At 36.8% G+C, this 27452-nt stretch overlaps 1 protein-coding gene across 3 annotated transcripts in view; it reads right to left on the bottom strand.

Annotated features, from left to right (window-relative positions):
* Window positions 1-27452, bottom strand: part of FIGN (fidgetin, microtubule severing factor) — a 103833-nt gene that overhangs the window by 61271 nt on the left and 15110 nt on the right. The window contains exon 2 of one of the 3 annotated variants that reach the window (XM_058027970.1): window positions 3463-3585. The exons of the other annotated variants lie outside the window; for them this stretch is intronic. The gene's annotated coding sequence lies outside the window, so the exon portion shown is untranslated. The remainder of the gene's footprint in view (window positions 1-3462; window positions 3586-27452) is intronic. 3 annotated transcript variants of the gene reach the window in all.

Raw genomic sequence — 27452 nt, 5'->3', positions numbered from 1 at the left:
GCAAATATGGTGCGCAACCAACTCTGACTTCCCAAGATAACAAATAAGCAACTGAAATTCTACTTCTGCAGAACCAAGGTGCCAGCACAACAGAAAGGTAGTCAGGTCTGTCTCTGAGCACAGGACACACATCAGTTTTAAACAAATTCAGTTGAAAGTGGGCATGAAATTATTCCAGGATTTAAAGAATGCTGTTCTCTACACATGTGTGATATAGCCAAACAAGTGACAGCTGTTCGAATTGAAACCAGGGAGAAGTAGATTTAGAATGTTCTTGGATTGAAAAGGACAACCAGGGCAATTTAGTGGACATTACTGAAGACAAAAATAGTCTGATGGAAAGGATAGTCACTTACAGAAGCCAACAGACTTTTAGCATTAGAAAGAATTCAAAATACTACTAGAAATGTTACAAGCAGCATAGATCAGTATAGAAATTACAAGCTGAAATTTAACAAAAACACATCTTTGAATTGTACCTGCTTTGACAACTATTATATGGAAATACACAGGTTAATATGCAGGGAAAAAAGGTAACAATTGCATGAGTTTGGAGACAATCAGTAAAAACCCACAGAGCATGTATGGTAGGAAGAAAGTACCACTAGCAAAGAAAAATTATTCAAAGAAGCAGTAAACACCTTCATAAAAGAATATTTTTGGCACTATCTTCAACAAGACAACTTTGATGACATAAAAGATACAAAGATTTTTATTTGGGTGATAATATTTGGGACAAGAGTGGGGTGAAAAGCAATAGAGCATGGCCAGAAATTTCTGAGCAAGAACCTGTACTTTCAAAGGCTAAAGCTAACCAAACATGTTACATTCTAGAGAACAGAAACAACAAATCTAGGCAAGAAGTTAACTGGAGGATCTGATTTCACAATGAGGCTGTCACCAACCTGCTCTACCAGATACACAATGGGTATTTTGATGCTATGGAATGAGCTCTGGAACGAGGAAAATATGTAAAGAACAGGTGATTTACAAACAAACTCTTTCTAATGAAAATCTTGGACAACACAACCAGTATTTCCATCAGAAACTCTTCATATTTTCTATGGGAGCATGAGAGATAATATTTCTGGCATAATGAGCCTACAATGGTATTATCTAAACATAGAAGTAATAAAGCTAAAAATTACCTACTGAATAAGTCTTTACAACTTTTTAGTATTGAAAGGAACCCAGAATTGACTAAAATGGGTCTTAAGCTGTCTCTGTCCTTTGCTAAAAATCCTCAGCCAACTCTTCTTCCTTCCAGGTAGATATTTTCTTTTTTGACTCTTCCAGCAGTGGAAGATCTGCAAGCTAAGGTCAAAGCTCAAAAAGCTTCAGCAGTTGCAGACACTCTCTAGAATACTGGACAAAATTTAATTGCTAAAGCCTTTGTTCAGAATGAAACAAACTTAGAGGAGTGCCTACTCCCCACATCACCAAGGAGTTAATGTTCAGTGCAACATTGGGTATTTCAGGATGTACATTTATTATATGTGAAAACTACTCAGGGGCTGAAAAAATATCTCAGATAAGGGCTGGAAATACCCTGAACTGGCCTAAAATGAAAGGCCAGAATTGGAATCTTCAGTTATCCCATATGCCAAAAACGACAACAAGTAAGTCAACACAGGCAGTATAAAATATTGACACTGCAGCTCTAAGTAGGATAGATTTGTTTATGTTACTTGGAAAAAATATACACTTCTTTTAGATTAATATTCTCATTCTGCTGAGGCAGCACCTCCTAATAAAATGACATCGAAGCTTGTGATGGTGTATATGCAGTATTTTTACTAGATACAGCACAGCTGACAGTAATACCCAATAAAGGACAACTTATTAAGCAAAAGTATAAGTTCTAAGTAATCGAGCAATTTAAAAGTTTTATTCTCAAGAATAATGGATTTAATGACAACAATAATGCAGATATTGAAAAGGGCATCTAGTTAGATTCCAATCCATGTTATAACACAGCAGTATCACTTTTTTCTTAATCAATGCAGGTAACTGGTGGCAATTTTTAAAGTGCTACCCGAAAACACACATATAACAAAATTAATAGATAAAAATAATTAACAATGTTATTAATATTATAATTTATTTAATGGGAGTTTAATATCATAATTCATTTAATGGGGGGGGGTTCCTTCCCATTGCCACTGTATATAATGCTGTCTGTGTCTTCATAGTGGGAAATATTTGTTGCAAGCCTTAAAAAATGCAAGTGAAAATATTGGAATTGCTGGGTACTGTAACATGGGAGGAATAGGGCACCCAGTCACCCGGTTTTTTCAGATTTTCTAGGCTTTCTGATGTTGACATTCTTGTAGTGAACTTTCTCACATACTTTCTGTAAATAACTTATTGTTTTGCATTCTTTTATGGAGGAAGAGAGAGTTGATGGACTGTTGGTTTGACCAGTGTCTTTGGAGAGGCAGCACTGTCACCCTCCAATCTGCTATCACTTTTGGAAAGCTATAAATGTTAGAGTCAGAAAATAAACTTCCTCTTTTTCCTTCACCTTGAGAACAGCAGTGTGTACTTGTGTTCTTTCGTTTCAGAAAGAAACTCTATTTCAGTTTCAGAAAGGAAAAAGATAAGAGGCATCAAATTTACCTCTTTGCTTAATGGGACTGAGGGCAAATAACAATAATGCAATAATTGGACAACTGAACATCAAAACACAATGCAGTAAGAGAAAATGGGTTTTCTGGCTTTGCTCAATACTGGATTCAACTTCTCAAGTCTAAGTAACAGCACCAAAGATCTCAAACTCTAACTGGATTAAGTAATAGAATCATTATCAGGTTGGTTGTTTATAACTTGAAATTGTGTTGAATGCTAACGTGTTTATTTAGCAAAACTGTTACAGAAACTTGGAAAGAAATGGCATTGTGGACCAAATGTCCAAGTTTCTAAACCAAAAAACCAGCACTATAAAAGCTCTTCTACTTGAAGAAAGAACTATCAGATAAGGTGTAATTTTTGAAAGCAACTGATCAGGGATAAACTCATTTTCCAGACTGCTGTGCATTCTTCATCCATAGTCAAGGATGTGGCATTGGACCCTGTCTTCTGTCAGAGGAACAACACTCCTAAAATTATAATTTACACTCATTCAGAATTGAAATGCAGGGTTTATTACTCAAGAGCCTGGCAGCTGAACAGCAATATGCGGATCTACCCTGTGAACAGTATGTACTGTAGGCAGAATTGTTAGAATGAAGGAAGACTAAAGATAAAGCCAAGACTCCTGGTGAGATCTATCAGATGCTTATTAGCGCAAGAGATTTCAAAAGCTACATGACAGAAGGGATAAAACAGCTGAAAATAATCTCATATAGTGTACAGTCAAGGAGGAGACACAGAAATACCAGTGCTATGTGTGAATATAAGCTAAACATTTGTAAAAGCAGTTCATCCTAACAACTAATGTAAAAAGAAGACAAAAGTACTGACCTACTTCACAGCTCTTCGTGTTCCGACTACCTCATACAAGCTTTAAGGCTAACAGGTCATCTTCATCCTCATTCATTCAAAATCATCCTCCAACTTTCCCTTTCTCTTCATCTGCCAAGAAACCTGCAAGGCGATTATTAATGTAATGCAATGTGGAAAAGCAGTTGAATGAAACAGTGTCACTGCATTCCAAGTATGGTGGAAAGTTCTTCCAAGAATCTCTATCAAGTCACCTTTGATATTTATAGTAGATTTGCAGCTCCTTCCCCCCAGTTAGCAAACTTCTGTGCATATCTACTGAAGAAGAAAGAAAGAAAGGGAAAACAGTGCCTTTGCCTCGGGATAAATGAAAAGCTATTTCAGTTATGGTTGTTCTTGACAGTGTCTGGTGTGATAGGAACTTGCTGAAGACCAAGTTCTCGGCAACGTACACAGGGAGAGTGACCTTTGAGCGTAACAATAGTTTTGTTAGGATGTTAATTAAAATCCATATTGATCCACAGAGCAAAGTATACAATAGAAAATTGGGATATACTATATCTGGTGCTGGAAAGTCATTCATAAGAGTACTCAGGCTCCACACAAAACACAGTGCTATCACTGACACAATGAAGGGCCCAAAACTGAAATAAGTTTCATGGCCATGACAGCACTATGGGCACTTGAAAGACAAGGTGGGGAACTATGATTCTATTCTAACTCAATGGCATAAAGCAGAGAGTAGAAAAAAAATAGGACACGTACTACGTGTTTATAAAGACTTCAAGGGAGAAGTGACTTAAGCAAAATCCTTTAATGGAAAAAAAGCAATATGCCAACAACTTTGTCTAAAAGCTCCTGCACAAAATTGTCAGAATCAGATATATTGCCCTATGTTGTTTTGTATATTTTTTCTTTTTACATAATATATCACCACAAATATTGATTTCAATAGTGTATTTCAGTGTATTTCAATTACACACTATGACCTATTTTAATCTCTGCTGGAGATTAAACAGTAAGTACCTTTTCAAAAACAAAATACAATCCATCCCAGTATTTTAATGGGAAGATAACAAATTTCTTTGTCACAGGGATTCAGACTTTCATGCAAATGTAAAGATATTTCTCAGTTTAACTACCCAATTTTCAAGCACCTACAAGTGAACTATACATACAATGCACAGATTTTACATTATTTCCCCTTCTCTGAATAGCTGGAAAAGACAGAAGGTTTCAGAGTAATTTTGTCAGAGGACACTCATATAACCACGACTATATACAGTAAAGAATCAAAACATATGGTAGGAACTGCAAGGTCCAAATTGTTAATCCACCAAATGGATGACCAGAAAATGCAGCATGTATTTACAGTGTTGATTAGGGCAAGAGAATTGAGAACATTCTGAAACACATGGAGCCCAACAATGCAATATACCCAACCAATATTTATCGCTGCCTCTCTAGAAGCAATTTCCATTTTGATGTGTTCTCTCACACATGATGTTCTGAAACAGTTAAGTAACATGAAAAATACAGGTTCAAGACTATATCTGTCACAGATGAAAATACAGCATTTATGCAGCATTACACAATAAAGCCTCTGGCTGACGGACCCAAGGTCCTCTCAGGACTGCCACAAATCTACATATTGTCATACATGAGAGATTTTTATGTTTGCTTATAAGAATTAAAAAGAATCAACATAAAAAACCAAAGGAAAACCCACCTAGTTATTGAGTCTAAAGGGCTGAGGAAATTTAACAGTGACATTTGGTTGCCATAAAGGTCACTAATTAGTTCACAAACATCTGCCTGGAAAGCCACCTATTTTAGCCAATGTTTTATAGAGAAATCAAGGACCATGTTAAAAGCAGACTGGGGGGAGAGGGGGTGGACAATACTGAGGGTAGATCTGTATTTGTTCTGAACTTAAATGACAGCAGAATTGTGAGGAGGGGAAAAAATCGTGGCAGCTCTTTGCACACTTATTTCAGAAACTAGGGATGAATTAACCCTATCAAACTGTTTACCTAACCAGTATATCTAGCTGAATTTTCCACTATGCTAATGTAATTGCAATTAACACTGATTTTTGCCAAATTAAAAATAAATAATCAATGTTAAGCATGAAGCCCTGTAAATTTATGGAACCCAACAAATTTAGGGAAAAAATCATATGGCATGCTATCTGCAGGAACAGATGACTGGACTGATGATCCTAGAGGTCTCTCCCACTCATGTTTTCCCAAACTACTACATATAAATTAGATACCAATTTTCACTAGTAGCTCAACCAAGTTTTGGACATGTGTATTTAGAGTTGAAACATGAATGCATCCTCTCAGTACATGATCTGGACTATAAGATGATTATTTCTGCTCAAGTCCTGCACAGCACCATAGCTGTCCCTTTCTATAATGCTTTAATCTAATGGCACAATTAGTCCAGTTAAGGATTAGACATTACATCCAGAATTTTACAAGACTTCTCCTAACCCTAAGTATCAGAGAATGCAAAAAATACATCAATCTTGCATGTCTTAGCTGGTAAGAATTAAGTACTTTCTACCATATATAAAAATTAGCATGAAGAGATACTGCTACAAAAAGCTGTACCTAACCCAACATTTTGATACATCTAAATAAATTTTAGATGTATAACATAAAAAAGTATGGATATACACATAGCTATGCACATCTGTATATATTGCCACATGATTCTGGAATAGTATATTTGACAAACACACACAAAAAAGGAGGCAAATACTCCATAATTTACTAGTAGCATGCACTTATTTAGAATGCTTTATCAGGTCCTGATTTAACCTACCTGATATCCCTATAGAGCTGGAAAGTATAAACTAATTTTTAAGGCACTGAAAGAGAAGTAAAAAAAAAAAGGCACCAAAATAGGCACCAAATCCTAGGTGTTCCAGTTTTTAATAGTGAACTTTAATCCACTAAAAAGATACAGGTCTTATTTTGGTATATTATCTTCAGTTTTTGACCAATTGTTAATGGAAATCTTTCAATCCCCCTATCCCATGAGGAAAACAATATATTCAATCTAAGGAAACCACTTGTGCTTTTTAACAGCCTTATCTGACAAAGAATAGGTCTTGCAAAAGATGAGATGCATAAATGGAAAACCATTCCACATTTGAGAAAGGTGACTAAATTCACTACCGTAGCGTCAATTTTTACTTCCTATGGGGTTTTTTTGATTTTTTTTTTTAAAGGCCATTCATGAAATATTAGAGATGCCTGTCTTATATTAATGTTGTGTCCTCTGACATCCACTCAGTGAAAGATAAAAAGATGGCATTAAGTTTTAGCAGTGAAGTGAAATGTTGCATGGTGCAAGGTGACCCAGTCTCATTTAACAGATTACCAAAATATAATCAAATAAAACCTATGATCTTTACACTGGCAAAAACAGTGCAGCAAGAGGACAAATGTGATTTTAAAAACTTAAAAGACCAATTGAAATGAATCATGTATATTTTTACAATGTAAGTGAGTCCTCTGCAGCTATCCAGTCCTTGTAAGAGCATCCATATTGAGGGCAAATTTTAGTACAGGCAGGTTCAGCTTTCCCTACAATCTTTCCTGCCACTGTACCCAACTCAAAGCAAATATCCCAAACTCAATTAAGCTGTTTGATTACACTAAAAATAGTCCTTGCTCTTCATCTTATTCTCAGTATCTGCTGACAGATAACTCATAGTTCACAGGGAATGTATTGTCTAACTGCGTTAATCCACATCTGGGGGAAAAAAAGGGAAAAGAAAACTCATGCTAGTCTGGTGAAGTATGTACATTTCAATTATACCACAATAACCTCTTGTGGGTTAAGATTACCAACAGAAATCTTTAGGGAGCACAGATTTTGGGAAACGGATCTAGACTAATTGATAGAATTCTTTTCACACAGCTTGATTTTGATTGCTACCACCATTTCCATACACCTTTCTCTAATGTGTTTTCTGATAGCTACTGACAAACTGGAGGTATTTCCATGACGGACTTCAGCTGTAATCCACTATAACAATTCCTCCTTCCCAAATCCTCACATTTAGTCCTTCAAATCCATTCACTGAGAGCTGCCTCACCTGCCACTCTGATTGCAATGCCTCCCAGACCCTCATCAGCTCACCTCATCTATCCACTGTCACACAAACTTGGGCTCGATTTGTTGAAATGGAGGAAACTTCTCCTAGGGTCGAATGATGTAATTTGGGGCTGAAATTAAGTGAAGCTAGCGGGTTTGGATAGAGAGTTAGGTGAAATTCTGTCAAACAAATCCTGAAAAATAAATCAAAACAGAACTATGAATTCATGCCTGTATTTTGCAGGCAACAACTTCTGGCAAAATAATTTTGAGTTTTAAATTAATCACAGGAGACCTTAAAACGCATAAACAAGATTATATGAAATTTTTAAAAAATTTTAGATTAATTTTTAGAATTCATTTTAAATGTCCTTTTGCAAAGAAGGTAAGGCAGAATATAAGAAGAGTCAGTGAGGGGAGAGGTGACTGAAGCTGCAAAGTTAAAATACCCACAAACATCCACAACTTAAAAAATGTCCTATTAACACACTGGGAGATCTCTCTCAGATTCATGCGACTGAACGCAAAGCTTAAGAGCCTGAAAAAAATATCCAAACATGTGAAAGTAAAAAAACCCCTCCGTATAACAAAACAGCAGTAAAAATCCCTTACCAATTATTCTACTGTGTTCTCAATATAGGACCAGTGTCTCTTATGCCCTAATTTTATCATTTCCTTTGCCCCATGTTAAAACACCAGTGTAATTATCCTTTATAAAGGTTGACTGAGGTCCCTGAGAAAATCTGCTCAGGGTGATAATTTAGCTGGCTTTTTTATTTGTGGAATTTAGGCAAGAATGTTTCCAGCTTTTTGTCGAAATAACTGCTTGATCTGCTTTAGTATTTTTTAATTGTTAAAATAATAGCATTGACTAATAAAGTGAGGAAGAGTAAGGTTAAATACTCCAATTACCAACCTGCAAGAAGAGTGAAACATAAAAGTTGTGCAAAGTGATTCCCAATATTGATGTTCTGTTTGTCATTAGAAATTAATAAATTCATTACTTCACATTCTAATGACTGTCAAAGTGCCAGACTTCAGTTGACATAAAAACTTCCATTTTAAGAAGCGAGATTTCAAGTAACTTGGCCAAAAGGAAGATTTGTACAGTGCTGAAAACTTAACTGCTTTTTCCAAATCACATTACCTGGCATAACAAGTAAAAAAACCATAAACCAAACCCACAAGAAAACACTAAAAGCCCCCCTCCAGCCAACCAACACCCCCCCAAGTACTCGACAACAGAGATGCTGAACGGGAATTATTAACATGGCTACACTCCATCTAGGGGGAAAAACTCACTATCAAAACGTTGAAGCTTCTTTATCTACTTATTTAAACACTATTGAAACATTAGTTTCCTGAATGAGGCTGTTATTGCATAAGCAACACAAAGATTGCTTCTAAAAAGCCATCCTGCAAATGATGAACAGCAACTGAAATGACACAAAAGTAAATTAAACTTATGAAGTTTTTTTCCAGTCATACATTTGTTCTAGTTCTCTCGCCAAAAGCGATTGACTTGGCAGCTGAACAACTCTTACAAACATAACACAACTGCACTTGCTGCCTCTCTGTCTCTGACATCAACCCCAACCACCACCATGAGACAGGAGAAGGTCCAGAGCAGGTGAGAGAGCAAGGACAGTGCAAAGCTGACCCTCAAAAGATGCAGACAACCACAGTGTCCCACAAACTCTCTCTGTCGAGCAGCCCATCAGCAGGACCACAGGATCTTTCAGACAAAGGACAACCAAAGCAAAACTCACACATGTATTCCTCAGCCCTTCCTAGTGGTCACAAAATATTGCCAGAATACAGCAGGTCTCTCTTTCCACTTGGAATTTTGAGCCTTTCAAAAAAAAAAAACAAAAAAACCTCCAACCAAACAAAAAAACCCCACATTTTTCCTTTCCCAATAAAGATTACCATTCTCTTAATCTCTCCCTTAAATACAATATTTTCTTCTGACAGAACATTTTTCAAGGTACCATAAGCAAGACTCTTTTCACTGAATTACTCCATGAAGACTGTGTCTTAGAAGGCTCTACTTTAATATTTTTTTCCTTTTAAAAACTTTCTAATTGAGTACTCTTAGCAATATATGCATTCCTATGAAAAAGTCTACATAAATTTATTGGAAATTACAATTTTAAGACATTTCCCATCTATGAAATTTGACAGTAGAAAAATATTACTTCTCTAGAAGTTGAAGTGATTAAGAAAACTATAGAAGGATTATCACTGCCTATTAGACGTGATAGGATTCCACAGAAATGGTTCAAACTTTCTTATTTTATTCCTATTAGATCCATTAGCATATTTCCAGCTAATAGCTAACAATTCTCCACTGAATTAAAAAAAGGCTCTCCCTAAACCTGCTTCAATGGCTAGATATTATGGCAATCAGTTAAAACTTTCCTATTTCTCATCCAATGGCTTTACACACTGCAAAGAGTTTCATTTCTTTGGAAACTAAACACCCAGCTGAGCACTGCAGCCTGTCCTGCAGAGCTTGTGGTGGCGTGGGTGCACCCTGTTGCTGCTTCAGTCTGCAGCTCCTGCAGAGCTCCACACTTGGGGCATTTCACACTCTGCCATCCCCTACTGACCTATGCCAAGAGACAGACAGGCAGGTCTTCAACCTAAGCTTGCATGGCTCTTGTTACAGTCATGTTTGCAAATGTACATTTTTGTTTCAGACAACTCTTCCTCCCTCACCGAGCTCCTCCACATCTGTGCTTGATGCACCTGCTGTTCAGCTACCTGCAATGGCCAACAGGCCTCAACTGCCAATGCTTTAGTGAGCAGCCTGCTAGGGCTGCTTTGTGGCAGCTGCAGTGCTACGTAAGAACTCAGATAACTTAGTTAGACCCACTTTATCTCCCTCTAGGACAATAGATTAGTTTCTTCTATTATTTTGTATTCATTTAGTGAAAGGCAAAATATTTTTCCACACAAACAACTACACTGCAGTACTGTGTAGTCACTTACTAATTTGTGAACTATTATTTAACTTCAGCCATTTTGTCAAAACATCATGCAAAGGCTTTCCTTGCTCCACAGTGACAGTCAATGTTCTCTCAATGAGAAGGACGCCGGCCTGGTACAGTTACAGTACTTTTTTCCTCTAATTTTCATTTCTGTGAATACTGCCACAACACATAAGTTGCTGTTAATGTTCTTCTAAGTGTTGTTAAATGCTATTTAAAGTTTATATGGCAAGCCTGTAATTCTTAATGCATTGGATTTTCTACTTTAGTGGTTGCTCATCTGCTATGATTTCTTAATAGACTCCTTTAAAAAGATTGTAATTAACTGCACTCCATGATTATATACATGAAAAGGATTGGTTTGAACTTTTACCCTTGACATACACCAAGGTGAAAGAAAAGATGCAGGTTATGGCTTAATAGTTTTACTTAGATAAATGGTGACATTTCTTAATAGAACCAAACAATTCCATGTTTTGTTCAGCCAACTCTTTCTTCTTCTTTTATTACGCTGTATCAAGCAGGTACCAGAACTGAGAAGGACTCATGTCACTCAATGGAAATACGTCAGCATTCAGCACCTTACTTTGCATGGAATAGTTTCCTACATTGAAAAATTTGACAGGATGCAATTGTTAAAGAGCTTTCAAATATTTATTTAGATTGGGTGTCAACTTTTATCATAATTATCTTTTTTTTCTCCCAGTTACTAACCTTCACCTTCTCAAAGCAGGCTGAAATGTCATGTAGTTGGTTTGTCCATGGGAGAGTTTTCCAGAACATAAAAACTTAAACCCCAGAATTCTGCTGTTCATTTAGTTCTGTTTGCAGGCAGCTGGGGGACTCTACAGAGCGTTTTCACACATATATTCCTACCAAAGTGCTCACCAGGAACAATTTTAAACCAGTAGCTAGTTTGTAAAATATCTGAGAGTAAAGAACCAGCATAGTTAAAGACAGAGAACTTGAGCTCAAATTTTTCAGATTCTTGTCATGTATTCACAGGAGGGCTGTTTTGAACTTGTCAAACTAAGTCTTGGAACAAGAGACTTGAAAAACAATGGGTTCTTCTTAACATGACACTCATTTTTCCAGTCTAAGTTTTTCAGCTGTAATGATCTGGAGTTTTGTGGACAGATATCCAACAGATTCTACCATAGAATATGAACATGCTTGAGAGGTCTAGATTCATTGTAAAAAAGAAAGCTGCTGCTATGTCATCAATCTTCTACTGTCTGAACAGAAAACAATTTCAAATACACTAATAAATCCTTTCTGTTTTTCCCCAATACTTTCTCAAAATTTAACCCTTTTACAAGATCACCTTGTAATCTCATCTGACAAGACTCACTGTCTGCCAGATCACAATACTACTCCAGCAACTTTCCTCAGCCTCTATTTTAGCACCTGAAAAATAGGGCAAGACTTTTGGAAATGTGTGTACAAATGCCTGAATTTGAATGACTGAAGCTTTTATATTGCTTCATGTGTATCAGCTATATTATGAAAAGAACACAGTTTTACAGGAAATTCCAACTACAGCACTACCTGAGGCATAATTTCTGTAGTTTAATCAGTGAATCACTTACTTAGCATCATACAGTTCCCTTTTCCTTGCTCAGTATGCCAAAAGTGCTCATCTCTCCAGAATCATTCAGCTAAACTTATTTCATCATAGTAGGAATATTAAAAATTAGCTAGGCTTGCTGTGTCTATTCATCAGAACCAGAAATACTGTGAATGTTGAAGTTTGAATTTATTGCTGTGCCAGTCCTGTCTCAAGAGTAAAACTGAAAGACATGGTTAACAAAACAACCTGTAACTGCTTTGAATGCTATCTCAGAGCCCATGAACATGCATCAATGTTTTTATTACCATCTAGCAGGGGCATTTATCTTTAACAGCAACAGATCATGAGCAAACTCAAAAACAAAAAAAAAAAAAAAAAAAAAAAAAAAAAAAAAAAAAAAAAAAAAAAAAGAAATAAAGAAAGTTGGATTTCCTGTTTATTATTTATTAAAATGTGCTCTCCACAAGTGACAAATTAAAGGAGAGCTTTATGAGCATCCGGAGAGAAAGGAACAGGAGCTCAGCAGCAACTGTGCCAGCCCCATACGGCACCATGTGCAATATGGTCCTGAGCTGCCCATGCAGTGCTCCATTTGTAGAGCTGGACACAAACCAATTCCTGCAGCCCAGGACAGAGGATGGAATGAAATCAACCCCAGCTCCCTGTAAAACCTGAATGTAGCCCCCAGAGCCTGCAGTCTGTGCCTGAGAGAGTACTGGAGCATGAGGCCACGAGGGAGCCCATGAGCTGCCCTCAAGGACATTTGGGATTGCCTAGAGCAGTGGGAGATTCACCTCCAGCCAGGTGGGAGGAAGAGCACACTGGCCCCTTTCATGGCTGGGTGAGCCGCCACAGCCATGGTTTCCAAAGAAGGTTGCAAAAAAAAAACAAACAAAAAACTCAAACACAAAAACAAAACAAAACCAAAAACCCACCAAAAAATAAACAAAACAAAAAAACAAAAACAAAGGCAAGAGAACTGTTTCTCCTGACATAATTCCTGTTGATTTTAACTGATTCCTCTTCACACATGCTCTTACAGAGAAGTGGGGCACCCAAGACAGACACCTGAATCTCAGCTAAGGACCTTGTGTGTTATAACTATACAAGAACATAGTTCAATAGAAAATTTGCATTCAAAAACAGTAACAAAAAAAAGCAAAATAAAACATCTGACCCACACTAACATCAAAACTGAAGTGAATTCACAGCAAAAACACACATGACTGTCAGCAACCTTCACGGGAAATACGAGAGCTAAGAATTTTGCTATTGTATCTTAAGTAATCATTGTAGTACTTAATAAAAAGAAGAATTGGAAGTGTATTTGAAAGTGGTGTGCTGAAGTATGAACAAGCTAGAATCAAGCACCCCAGAAACAAAACATAGCTTTGACATGGAAATCTTCTGCTCACTTAGAAAATTAGCTCAAAACATATTTTCTTAACTTTGCTGAAAAAGGCTCTTCCAGTTAAACACTTAGGTCTGCCTACTGTTTTACAGCTAAACACATGAACACTTATCAGTGTGATCGAGGCTTTAATCCTTCCTCTGGTGGGCTCAGTAATAAAGTGGGGATAACCACACTTACCTACTTTGTAGGGTGTTGTCAAAATTAATGCTCACAGAGCCGTCAGTAGGTGAAAATCATTATAGCTCCCATCCTGCAATTGCTAATGCATGGGCTGCCTGCTGCACACACACTGAGCCTGGCAAAAGCTAATTGAGTCCTCTGAAGGTGCAGCAGTTTGTTCAGGCCCCATCAATAAACTGTTAAGAGTTTAAAAAACAAAACAAAACACCATCATGCTAAATGTGAACACAGCACAATTTTCGAATGATCTTGCAGACCAGAGCCTCTGGGGCTAAGCATGGCACAGGAAAAGCTTTTATAACAGAGTACAATACTGGGAGGTTTATATATAGATATAGATGTATGTACAGGGATATAAAAATACAGCTATTAAGCCAGCTATTTGGTATTACCCTGTGGACACACTCCCTAACACACACTCCCAGGCAAACACAAGCCAAAGTGCAGACAGCACCTGAGCTACAATAAATCAATGATTGTATGCAAAGAGATGAAAATATAGACATAGTACTAATGCACATTACTACCTTCCCTGAACTTAATTCTGATATGGAAGACAAGTCTGCAAAAAAAAAACTCTACTTGATTGTTCATTTTGAAGAATGCAAATCAAGCAAAGATCTGTGTCAAACCAGTTTGTTCATAAATATATCCTACAAAACCAATTTAACTGATGTCAAATTCAAATAATTCACCTGACGTCACAATGCAGAAGCCAACCACAACACCTCACAGACTATTATTTTGATCCAATTGTTAGACATAAATGATAGCAAAAACTGCACCTTCTACAGCTGTTAAAACAGTGACCCTGGCAGAGCATGCTTTTGTGCTGAACTTTTTATATCACCAACCCTATTAATCAGGTGGCAGTTCAAACTGATGCACTTTACATAGGTGACTCTGGCCAGTGCTTTAATTACTTGGTATTAAAAGGTAATTAAGAATTTTCACATTCAGGTTTAATCCAAAAAATTTAGTGTAAAATCCGCTAATTTAATAAAGAGTTGTGTTCTTTACTGTGCTTCAGCCTGGACACTAAGGATGCAGCAATTTACTATTGACAAGCACTAAAGGAGCAGGTCATTTCACAAGTATAGTGTGGACAAAGGTGAACCGGGCAACTGATGAAATCTCTGGCCAAGGCGAAATAGCAATCTCTGAGCCAAATGGTAATAAAGTTACTGAAATGAAGCAGTGTAGCTTCTGAAGTGAACTGTCATAAGGAGGATACAGGCTTCAGGACAGCTTGGCCAATGTAATTAAAACTTTATTTCCTGAGAACCAATCAAAGTGGCTGGCCATACATCTGATTTTACATAAAGCAAAAACAGGTATGTAAGTCAGCAACAAACACCAGCAGCTGTTGCTAGTACTCTATGGAACAGCATCTACCTCTCCAGAAGTATCTGCAAAATTTGCAGTAAGTGAGGCAAAATAAGAATCATGCTTTTAATGTTCTCTGCCGTATTATTGCATTATATCTCTAGATTTCTATGACATGCAAAAACCAAGAAGAAATGCAGACAAATATCACTGTCCAAAACTCCTGCTAAATCAAAGACAATTACTTCCCTCAATAGCTATTAAAGGCAGATAGTTTAATCATTGGAGAAGCAATCTAGTGCATAGGAGTCCAGAGATGTAGGCTTAACTCACGGCTCTGCTACTGACCTGCTATATGACCTTGGGCAAGTCTCTTCACATTTCAGCGCCTCTTTGTGTCCCTATTAACCTTTGTGCGTCTCAGCTATTTAGAATGTAACCCCTCTGACGCAGAACAGTCTCTCACTACATGTTTTTACAATACCAGCACAACAAGGTCACCATCTTGGTTGAGACCTCTAAGTGCTACAGTAATCCAAATAAATAAGAACAATATATTCAATTATTCAGAATCCCACTTAGATTTATTCAATTTTCCCATAACATCTGGATAGCTGAGACATCACCGCAGATTAAAATGTGCATCCTACATCCTTTTAATTTTAATGTCTCACCTGCTGTTTGTGTAATTGAAATTTGTATTGATTTTCATAAAGCGAAGAACACCTAACTCACTGCCTAAAACACAAACAATGAAATGAGCCATTGGTATCCAAGTTATTCAGAACACATAGGAAATAAATCATTGTCTGAAAGGAGAAACAAGAAGGTCCACTCAGTATAAAGTTTTGACTCAGCAAAGCACTTAAGCATGTCCTTAAGTTTAAGCATGAGTAGTCCCACTGAAGCTCTTAAGTAAGCTTAAATAAGGAATTGGAGCTTTTCAGAGTTCGGGGAATATTCTGTAAAAGATGTGAAACAATTATAACAGAATCATGAATATAGGTATGCTAATACACATTTTGTGAAACTGCAATATGAACAGATCCCCAAAAAAGGGAACAAAATTATGCCTACATTTAAAAACTGATTAAACAATGGATGTTTCTTGATACTATAACCATGCTTCCCAACAAGCACACACCACACCTTCATATGCAACTCAATGAGTATTCAAAATAAGTGCATTTTCTTTCTTTACTTAACCTGTAATTTAAAGGGCATAGATGCAGGAAAAATTTAGCACAGATATTACTATCCATAACATGAACTCTTCAAAAATATTTTTCAGTCATGGTACATTTATCACAAATTTTATCTGTACTTTTAAAAAATATTCAACCTCAGCTAAATGAGGTAAAATATAGGTTACAAGCAGAACCTAGAAATAAAATTAAAGAAGAAGAAAAACTAAGAATTGTACACTAAGGATATTATCGAATTTATTTATGCAGATACTTGAAGACAATGAACAACAAATATCAAAAGATTTGGTTACTTAAGCAAGCTTGCAAAATGGAATGCACATTGACAGGAATCATTCTTCTTTTCTTGATTCAGATATAGATACTTGAGTATGCTCACCTTCAATTCATGCTGTTTAATTTTGACTCTTTGGAAACAAAAGCAAACAAAATAATGAAAACATTAAACACTCCCAAATGAAAATTGTTACACAAGCACCAGTAGTAGAAAGGAATTGTAAATAAAAATTTACTGACCACAAAGGAAGCAATAAACAATCATTCTGGCAATGCAACTTCTTTAAATCCACTAAAATCCTACCCAAAGAAAATACTCAAGCCTATGCAGGTATTGATATATCAAAAACATGCCATGAATGACAGTATAACACTAAAAATAAAATAAAGAAAGTAAAAGAAAAATCCATATGTGGCTTAATAGCCACCTTCTCAAGAAACCTGAGAGTTCTAGGAAAAATAGCAAAAGTCTTCTGTCTTCCTAGCCTCATAAATTTTTACTGTCTAAACTCAAGCTTGGGGTATATAATTCTAATTTTTCACAAAACGTATCTTGTTCATAAGTACGGCATGAAGGTAGGATGAGACAATGGTAAAATTGTTGAGTAGGTTGGAATCTGTACAACTTATTACCAGTATAAAGGTACTATTAACTGAAAAAATATTACATAAACCACTTGTCTTGAATATGAAAAGATTGTAGCAAGAATAAATGCTAGTGGAAAAACAAGAAGAAAAGACATCAAGAGCTCATGCCATAAAAGGAATGTCCTTAAAGATCTTTTTGTCTCCTGGGAATTTAAACATAGCAAAAATTTGGAAGATGCAGTTTCTTCAGCAAGGAGCTCAGTTACCATAACTGATACACATTACCAGCTTTAGAATTCTAATTGTGTTTAATACAGTTTCATGTTGCATCAAAGTACAAAATCAATACCATTTGTCCAGCAAACAGGAAAAATGGAATCTATAAACTGCTCTTATTGAGTAATTAAACACCTATTATTGTCATGAGTGGTGAAACAATGAATTTGATAAGACAAATTTTTGCGACAAAACACTGCAGTGATTAATACCTCCCTACGTATTAAATAAAAATGACTGCCTTTTGTGCAGTACTGCTGGCAGAAGAACAGGAATGAGAGAAGTAGTTGCCAGTGCCACAATAACAGGCTAACCTTGAACTGAACTCCTTTCCTCAAGAAATTAAATGCTGTAGCAGGACTTTAAATCCCTCCACTTAGAGCTCATTTGTGTTTCACGTAACCTGCAGTTCCTGAAGAGAACTCATTATCTTCAAAAGGAGAATCCTTTTATAATTTCTTTACAAATGTGTATATTGTTTCTGCAAAAAGTATTTCATATCAGAAAAGGGATAAGAGTATTAGCAGTGTAAGCGAGGCAAAAAGGCTCGTATCATTAAGACACCATTTCTGCTTCCTGGGAATTCAAACGCCAACTACAGTGGTAGGGGAAAACGAATGAGAATGAGGTTAAAGAAAATGTACCTTTACAGCAAAATTTTAATCTGTTAGATTGATGCTAAACTGCCTTGGTCTTTCTGCTGCTATATGCTGTATTTCTATGTATAGACCTCCCTCCCCCAATGCCCCTCCTGTAGCTTTGGCTTCCTATTTTTCTTTTCACTTAGAATGATGCACTAGGAACAACTATAGAGTACAAAAGATGAATCTATGGATGTGACACTTGTAAAGGGTAACCCTATTTCACAAGTGAGATGGGACAAAAAAGAAAGAAAAAAGGCCACAGAAGCAATAACTGCTCACTGAATTACCATTAAATTGTAAGATTTACAATCCAATGTACAGTAAGTGCATATCTAATGGAGTTTGTCCTCTAAAAGAATATAAAGTAGATCTTTGCAGCATATGATGTATGCAGGTTATTTTTTTTTTAAACGGGACACACAAAAAACAGATGTGCACATAAATTCCAGAATTTTTATATATATTAGAACTGAGCCAAAGCCAACATTAAATATGATAAACACAATATGATTAGTAGCATCTAGCTTTGTACTTTCAAAACATGCTCACATTCTACAAAGAGAGATAAAAGATGACTCTAACACAGCCAGTCAATACTGCTTTCACAAGTATCATTGGTAAAAGCAGATCACATATTATAAATTCAGTTTATTGCTCTGATCTACTGGAATTCAATTAAATTACTTTTTGTAGAGGGTGGCAAAGCAGCTGCTGACCATTTCCAACATCTTCTAAACAAAATATCTGGACAGAAGTTTCAGGTCATTATATAATACAGCCTTAAACTGCCAACAATATTTATTTTCATATAATGAACATAGTATGAATAAGGCTCATTGACACCAATATTATTTGCAACATGTTTGTCAGTAATTTCACTGCTTCTACTCATATGAGCATAACTGTTGAGTGATTTAAGTTTAGAAATAAGCAAGGCATGCCAATTATTTAAACAGAAGCAAATTTTTACATTAAATACCAGGCATATTGCTACTATACAATATTTCAAGGGTATCAACAATCACATATTTTACATGATGACTCTGGAAAATTCCAGCTTGTAATAAAACCCTAAACTATCAAAGAGACAAAGGAACTTTTGGCTGGGTGTGCCATTCAAATAGCAACAAGGCATGTAATGTTCTGCTCTCTTAATTTAAGTTTTATTTTTCTTAGCTAGAAACTTCAGTTTTCCACAAATGGCATTAAAACTTTCATTCTCCTACCAAAAAGGAAGTTTGCCTACCACACAAATTTTACCATTATCTGGCTTTTATTTCAGAGGATTAAAAAGCAGCACAGAAGATCAGCAACGATAGCCTTGTTCTCTTCAACCTTAGTGAATCAAGTTCACTGGAGGTGAAGCAGTGGAATTATCAGTACAAGTGGCTGTGTCATCAAAGCTTTCTCAGAGGTAGTGTATGGAAATACCTAAACAAACAGAAGCATAAAAGCTGTCTCTATATGAAAGGGCTCTCCCAAGGTTTTTCATTAAAACAATTCCAATTGCAGTTTCACGATGCAGCATTATATTATGTGAGAAATATAAAATCTTGACATTTTTCTAAATGTGAGTGGGTTAAAGAACCTCTCCACGCTACAGTGAGCCTGAGAATTTCCAGCAGCTGATGAAGACCAGTTGACCACCTGATACTTTTTCAGCAGGGTGATAAAATTAAAGGATTGCTTTGATTTGCTTGAAGGATTACTTTCTATAGTTAATTGTTTAAAGTGCACAATCTTACGAAAGGGAAAAATATCAAGAAGGTTAATGTAGAGTGAGCTAATTGCAAGCTGATTACATTGTGCAAAGGAAGAGATATTACCTGTGTTACATACCATCACAAGGACGAGCCTATTCTACCCTGCTGCGGCAGCAAACAAGCTGATTTGCTAACAAAGTGGTCAGCTCAGGCACTTGCACAGCATCTCGGTAGGTCCACAGGCGACTGCTTCACATGCAGAGAATCTCAAGCTCCATTTTCCAATCTGATTACACGGCTCCTTATTCCAGCAGCCTTAAACCTTCATGGCAGTTTACCAACATTTTCATCACTTTTTCTTTTACAAATCAAAAGAACTGATAAGCTCTCAGGTACCCGGGATTTCATAGTCGATGGCTGGCAGGCAGCCAGCTTCCCTCACAGCACAACTGTTCCGTGCCACAATGCAAAAAGCACGCTGAATTTAACAGATAGCACAAAACTATTAGAATTTTGCAGTACGTACAAGCAGGCAGCATGTTTCTGTCTCTGCAGATGTTAACAGTTCTGTTCAGTCACATTTATAACATGCCTAGACCCCAAAGAGATGCATTTAAAAAGGGGGAAAAAAAAAGAAAAAGAAAAACCAGAACAAATGAAGACATAGCACTGTCACTAAGTCAATCGCACTACAAAGTGCGCACCCAAGTTACTTCATTGCAGTGCTTCCAAATTACCACAAATTAGAGACAATGCTAAAATCATTTGAAAAAATTAAGAAATAGGAAAAAAATCTTTACGTCAAATGAAACTGTTTGACATAAACTGAAACATTATTTTAACAGGAAAACAAATGCAAAAAAAGGGACACTATTGTGTATTTTTGGCATATGAAATACTTACATAAAGCATTAAAATAGCCACAAGGCATACCTGGGTTTACTTATTCTGTGGCTCAAAAACACCACTTGAAAAATGAAGGAACAAAAATGTGATTCATAGTGGTGAATGCAAAACATCTTTAGAAAATGCTTATGCTGAGGTATATCATGCCATGTCTAAAAATTTGAGGTACACAGGAAGAAATATGAACATATACATGTAAATTTACATATATAAAGGAAATAACAGAATACAGTGACAATTAGAGAAAAAGATTATCTTACAAATTTTATGGATTCCAGCAAAGAGAAATTCAATAAAAAAGCAACAGAGAAGGAAACGTCCTTAATTTTGGTTTTAAAAAAAAACATTAATATTAAACCATTAGGTTTTTACTTATTGCTACTGAGACTTGCTCTCCCATTGAAAAAAATTGTCTATCCGTGTATTATTTGCATAATATCCAAAACAGTCTATATGGAACTAACGTAGCACAAAGTTAATAGTGTAGAAAACAATTCTCCCATGTCCCCCCAAACAAAACATTTTTTTTTTAAATTGGGTGGATCAAACTGAAATCTGAAGAAATTCAACCCATTAAGTATTCCTAAAAGAAGAAACACAATTTTGCGTATCATCACTTTTATCGTAAGGGAATGGGGGCGGAAATGTGGAGAGTAAGACAGTAAGTTATGGAAGGAGGGGGGGAGGAAAAAAAAGTACAACTAAGCTGGTGCAATGGCTCAGTACTCCAGATCACCAGTGCATTGACCCTCTGTATCTCTGAGTCATTAGCTGGAATCCCAGCTCTGCCTTCAGGAGTAGGGATTTGAACTCGCACACCGATGCGGCGCGATTCGGGATCTCGAGCGCGCCAGACAGAGGGGTCATTCTCCTTGGTGCGGAGGAGGCCGGCGGCCCCCGGGGAGGGCAGGGCTGCGTGAGTGACTGTCGCCCGGCACCGGCAGTGGACATGCTGCTGACTCAGGCAGGGACACTGACAGGCACCGCTGCCTCTCCCCATCACTCCTGGACGCAATGGTTTTAGGCCCCTGGTGCTGACAGGTACATGCAAAATTCAGGGGCAGATTATCCACACACACCTCCTTACTCGCTCTGTGCACGCACACACGTGTATTTGTATGTGTGCACCTCTGTGTGCAGCTATACTAATGTTTACATGTATTTATGGAGACATACTGAAACAGGCTAAACTGGCTGCTCTGCAGCCATACGTAGCGCTCAGCACTGACAAAATATTCCTACACCAATTCTTCTCCTTAATATAGCTACAATGGACATATTTATGTGTACACAGAAGCTACATGTGTATCCTGCACAGACCCCAATCACATACATGTAACACCGAGTGCAATTAGCCTTACCTTTAAAATAATAGTCTCTAATTTACATAAAAATTTCCTCTCTGATAAAATACAAACCACATTTTAACCAGCTTCTAATATCAACACATTATTCCCATGAATGATTCCTAGTAAACTGTTTATTACAACTGTAAGGTTTGGGAGGGTTTGCTGCTTGCAAATGCCGGTTGTAGGGTTGCCTTTTTTTCCTCCCACCCCCCTCCTTTTTTTCCCCTCTGATTTATTGGATGGTGAGCAAACCCACTTAAACTATAGTTGTCCATATGAATCACTAATTTTCATGTTTCTAATTAAAATGTAAACAGTGTAATGAAGACATCAAGTTTTTAGGCAAATGTCTCTTCCAGTGCCACTTGGGGTATGGTAATTACTGAAGCAGATCTATGGATGCTCCCGAATCCTCTACAAGTCCAGATTAAAAGCATTACTGCTAAACCTTGCTTTTTACACCAGGGAATTGTGTTCTCTAACCTATTCCCAGTTTGCTTACAGATGCATATCTGTACAAGCCTTTATAAGTAGTCATTAAATAAATAAATAAATAATAGAAATTTATCACATAAATGGAACAGTTTGTAGGAGAAAAACTGTGATTTCATTTAAAATAAAATTTGATTTCACTTCTCAGACTACACATAACTAGCATAGTAAAAGCTCTGCTGAAAACTTATCACCTTAGCGCTTCCTTCAGAAAAAGAAAAATAAATTAGGCATTACTAAGAGAATTTTTTAAAAAGCAAAATTATATTTCCAGCTTGTATTAAAATTCCTATTGTCCCAAAATGCTTGTTTCACAGTCAATTAATTTAAAAACATATTATTCAGGAAAACATTAATAAAAAAGAAATCTATTCACTGAGAAAAAATGTAAATGACCACTGCAAATACAAAATGCTTGATGTGCAGCTGGAAATCTTTTGTCATATTTATTCCAGCCTTTATGTCTATATCTGAAATTTGTCAGATTTTATCCTAAAGCAAATGACCTCTCCTACATTTACCGAAGGAATACAAGTCCTCTCCTGCTTACAATTGTTAATTGAGCCTGTCTGCTACAGCTTCTCTTTCCAAATAAGCCAGGATACTTGTTTTACATATATACTGCCAAGCACTTGAACAGTCTTCTATTTTATTATAATACTGGTTTTCCCCCTCACCCCCCACAAGTCCTTCTGGAAGATTTTTTTTTTTAATGTACAGCAAATAGTTAAAGCTGCAATCCAATAAAGCATCTAAAATGCCTAGTACAAGAAGAGGTTTTTTTTCCCCCCTCCCTTCATGGACTCAAGTCCATATTCTGAGTGGTATAGCCAATTTTCATATTATTTTTACATAAATGCTAGACAAGCATGTCTGCACTGCTAACCTGGATCATGAAGATGAGAGTGCACAGAATGTACGTGTGCATATGTGCATGTGCACGTGCATAAACATTTTAGTGGGTGGTCCACCATTTCAGTTCTATTTTACTAGTAAAGTACTGTATGCAAATATGTGAGTACTTCACAGTAGAATATATATAGGATTTCAGATTACATCAAATCCTAAAACATCTTGTGTCTCAAATCATAAATGTGTTAGCAGAATAAAACAAAACAATGCTCTATTTAGGCATTTCCTTTAAATGCATTGTTCCAGCAAAACCAGATTTAATTAGAGAAACAGCATTTTAAAGGCTATTGCTTTATAACACAGTACTCTTGAAAATGATGGGGGGTTGCAAGTGAAAACACTGCTCTCATTTAGCTCTGTGGTTTAAAAAAAAAAAGGATTACCCTTACACATGCTAAACATTTTTTTTCTTTTTTTTTTTCTTTATTATGGACTGAGACAATGGGGAAATCTTATATCTTCACTGCAGTTCCAAGGCCATACTAATCAGGTGTAATTTTTAATAAACACTGACTGTTTGGTGCTCATTCGAGGTATTTCATTAGGAGGTTATTCATTTAAAATAAATGTTTCAACCACATCAAGCTGTAACCTTTCTTGAAATGTAAATGAATGGTTTAAATGAGAAGATTAATAAAGAAGGGATGTTCCAATTCCAAGCATGGCATGCTATGTATTTTTAAATTTGTCTATGCCAGATGCTGTCAGTCAGAACAAAAAACTGTCCAAGCAGACAATCTGTGCGTCTGAATGTTGATCATGTTGGAAAGTAAAGGGGGAGGGGGGAGAGAGTGTGTCAAGGATTCATGGTCCTTCATCTTTGCAGTAGAGCAAACACGTCTCTCAGTATAACGACAGACAGCTGCTTCCACTTTCTAATGTGCCCTAACTTAGATCACTGAAAGAATTGTCAGCACTCAGAGAAACACACAAAGATAACACAGCCAGCTGCCATGAAGGGGGAAACAGCACAGCTCAGAAGAAATGGGATTTGTTCCATTTGCATGATGCTGGCTCCCTTGGGCCCCTTTCTTTCAAATCCAAAGCACAAAAGACAACACTTAACATATTTGCTTAAAGATGACAACCTCATGTTGATTTCATTTGGATGTAACAGTGTCAGGATTACAGATATAAGAATATATTATATCTGTAACGGAGACTGACAAATGTATCCATCAGTGAAACTGTCTGATTCATCTGCTTATACAGCCATTTTACCATCCCAAGGGTGCCATCTAAGTAGTAACTTTAGAAGACTGAAGGTCTAATTTTATTACACCACATTTCAACCTACTAAACAATATTATTTCTAAAATAGATCATTTTTATTGGAAGTCTCCCTGATGAAAAATCCAGTAGACACGAGAAAATTTATGAACTGTATGGGTCCTTTGAACTCAATATACTGCCCATTTTAAGCAACTTTCCTTACACACAATCAAAACCTAAACCCAGATAATTGAAATTGAATTAAAAACACAGATAATAATGGTGCCTATTTTAATATTACATCATAGTCTACAGTTGTTTGAATGTCTGCTGATTGGCAGTCCATCACTTTTTAGAGTGCTTCTAATTACAGTTCTGTATCTATAAAAGTTTCTCCAACAGAAAACCTATGATTAATTATTTTTCTTCAATATACTTTGACCAGCTACACAACCTAACTTTTGGTTGAGGTTTTCATTGAGGACTCCAAAAGTCACATGGAAATGACTGAAAGCCAAACATGTTCCTCGCAGTATTGTGCTCAGCTGCACAAACAGAAAACCAAACTGAAGGGTACAGATCTGCAAGATCGCCTGTCAGCATAGTTTTATGGACCAGCCTCTTTTTTAATCAGATGAAATAATTAGGCCATGGTCAGACTCCCTCTAGTTTCAAATGCATTACACTGAACTCTCTGATGGCACAAGTATCCCCCCACCATGCCAACACCACCAAATGACTCCGCATAATGCTCCCTACATTAACTGCTTTGTCTAGAGGAACTCGAAACTGCTTGTTGCTATCTGCTGCCACCAAGAACTGCACTGTAATTCACTAGATTGAAGTTGTTTTGTAAAATGGAGTTAACTGCTGTACGTGGAATTTCAGCACAGCAGATGGTTACCAATCATTATTTTCAATTTGTTTAGTTTCAAGCATTGGGCTGTTTGGGAGGAGCAGTAAGCAGGACAGGAATGGAGAGAGCAGCAAGGTTAGATGCACTGGCTTGCAATGCAAGTCATGCTAGATGGCAGAGCATTAAAAGGAGGGAAAAAAAGTCTCTGCTCAGAACTGCAGTAAAGCTAGACAAAAAAAAATTAAAAAACAGGAATGTATATAACCAGATTATATATACAATAATAGAACAAAAAAATGAAGAACACAAAAATTGAAAAGGGGCCAATCTATCATTCTCTGTTCAAGAGTCACCTTACATTTTAAATATTGGAAATGGACTTGAAAGTTTCCAAAGGTAAATTGTCTCTATCCACAATTTGCCATCATACAAATTTGAATCATGCTCTACTATAAGTTGTTCAGTTGTTGAACTGGGAATGGAAAAGGAACCATTTATGGACAAGTGCACATGAGCAGAAATTAAGCTGTAAATATCTGGGCTGGGCCATTATTGTAGTCAAGAAACATCTGGGGCTGAAGCTGAGGCTAGGCCCCACTCCTTTTGTGTTCATGTAATTGCTTGGATGATTTATAACTTAGTGTCTATTAAAATGATTTAAAGAGAGATTTGGAGCCTGAATTTTAAAATCAAGGTGGCTTTGCTGGTGCTTTCATTTGTTCAGGAGTGAAAAAAAAAATCCTTTGCTGTTCTTCTTTCCTGTCCTATGTTTAAGGGGTGCAATGTTGCACCACAAGGACAAAATTCACATTTCTCTAAATTCAGACAAAAGACATAACACATACACTTCCAGTAACCAAAGTCAGTGACCTGTCATTTAGCTTACATTGGACTCGCTTGGTGCTTTAATATTCCCCATGAAAATTGACTTTGAATTATTTTCCCAATAAAACTTTCTTTTTTTTGTTTTAAATCCTATAAACTGTATCAATACATTCACATCATAATCCTTTGTTCCTGCTATTTTGAACCATCCAAGACTCAGTTAGCTCTGCCTGCCACCACAATGCCACAGGTGATGTTGGCAGAGCCTCTCCATCAGGCATCCCACTGGTACCCAGGCACTGTGTCCCTCATGGGGACATTTGTGGCTCTAGGACTTGCTTGCTTCTCCCCACTAACTTCAATACTGCCTGATTTTGTTTTGGCTTTTACAACAAGCTGTAAAAGCCACAGATTTGACAGGGTGGAAGAGAAAGGCTGAGGATATTTGGGTTTGGAGAACAAAAGTAAGGGATAAACTTGGATGATACCAGTCCTCCACTAGCAGTTATCAAAAAAAGAATGTTCCCTCTCAGGCAGAACACCAGGGCCAGTGTCTGACTGTAAACAACTATGTCATCAAAAAATTTGGTTATTTAAGACTGAACAGATACCCTAACTATATTTCCAACCTATTTCCATGACAGTGGAAGGTTATTCTAAGACTATACCTAACCCTGCAGAGATCAGGTTTATAAAGGAGTTGACCATGACACCCTCCAAGCATTACACCTCCTGTTTTCGTTGAGGTTTCAGTATGTTGGGCAGTTTTACTGCAGAGCTCCACCCCACAGCGTGGAATCAAGAACCAAGTTTGCAAACCTGGGAGTGTGCCAAGGCTGAAGTGACACACTAGTGACTGTCTCAGTCCCCTGGGAAAAAGTGGATTAGATGAATCACAAAACAATGTCACAGTTATTTCTCCACTAAGTTAACTGTCTCTTGGTCACAGGTGATGAAGACATAAAAGTTTGACACAGCACTTCCACAGATCGTACTCTGTCTTGGAAATTTTTCCCCTGCATCTCCCTAAACTGCCATTACTCTCAGACTAACAAAAACTTCTTGACATTTTAAAGCAATGAAAAACTTTGGAAATGGGATTGCTTCAATACAGTAACTTACTACCTAAATTTTCCAAACTGTTCACAGGAAGTTGTCAAACTTCCCCAAT

This window comes from Melospiza georgiana, chromosome 7 (assembly GCF_028018845.1).
Source record: "Melospiza georgiana isolate bMelGeo1 chromosome 7, bMelGeo1.pri, whole genome shotgun sequence".
Lineage (NCBI taxonomy): Eukaryota > Metazoa > Chordata > Aves > Passeriformes > Passerellidae > Melospiza > Melospiza georgiana.
This window is presented reverse-complemented; position numbering and strand designations above follow the sequence as displayed.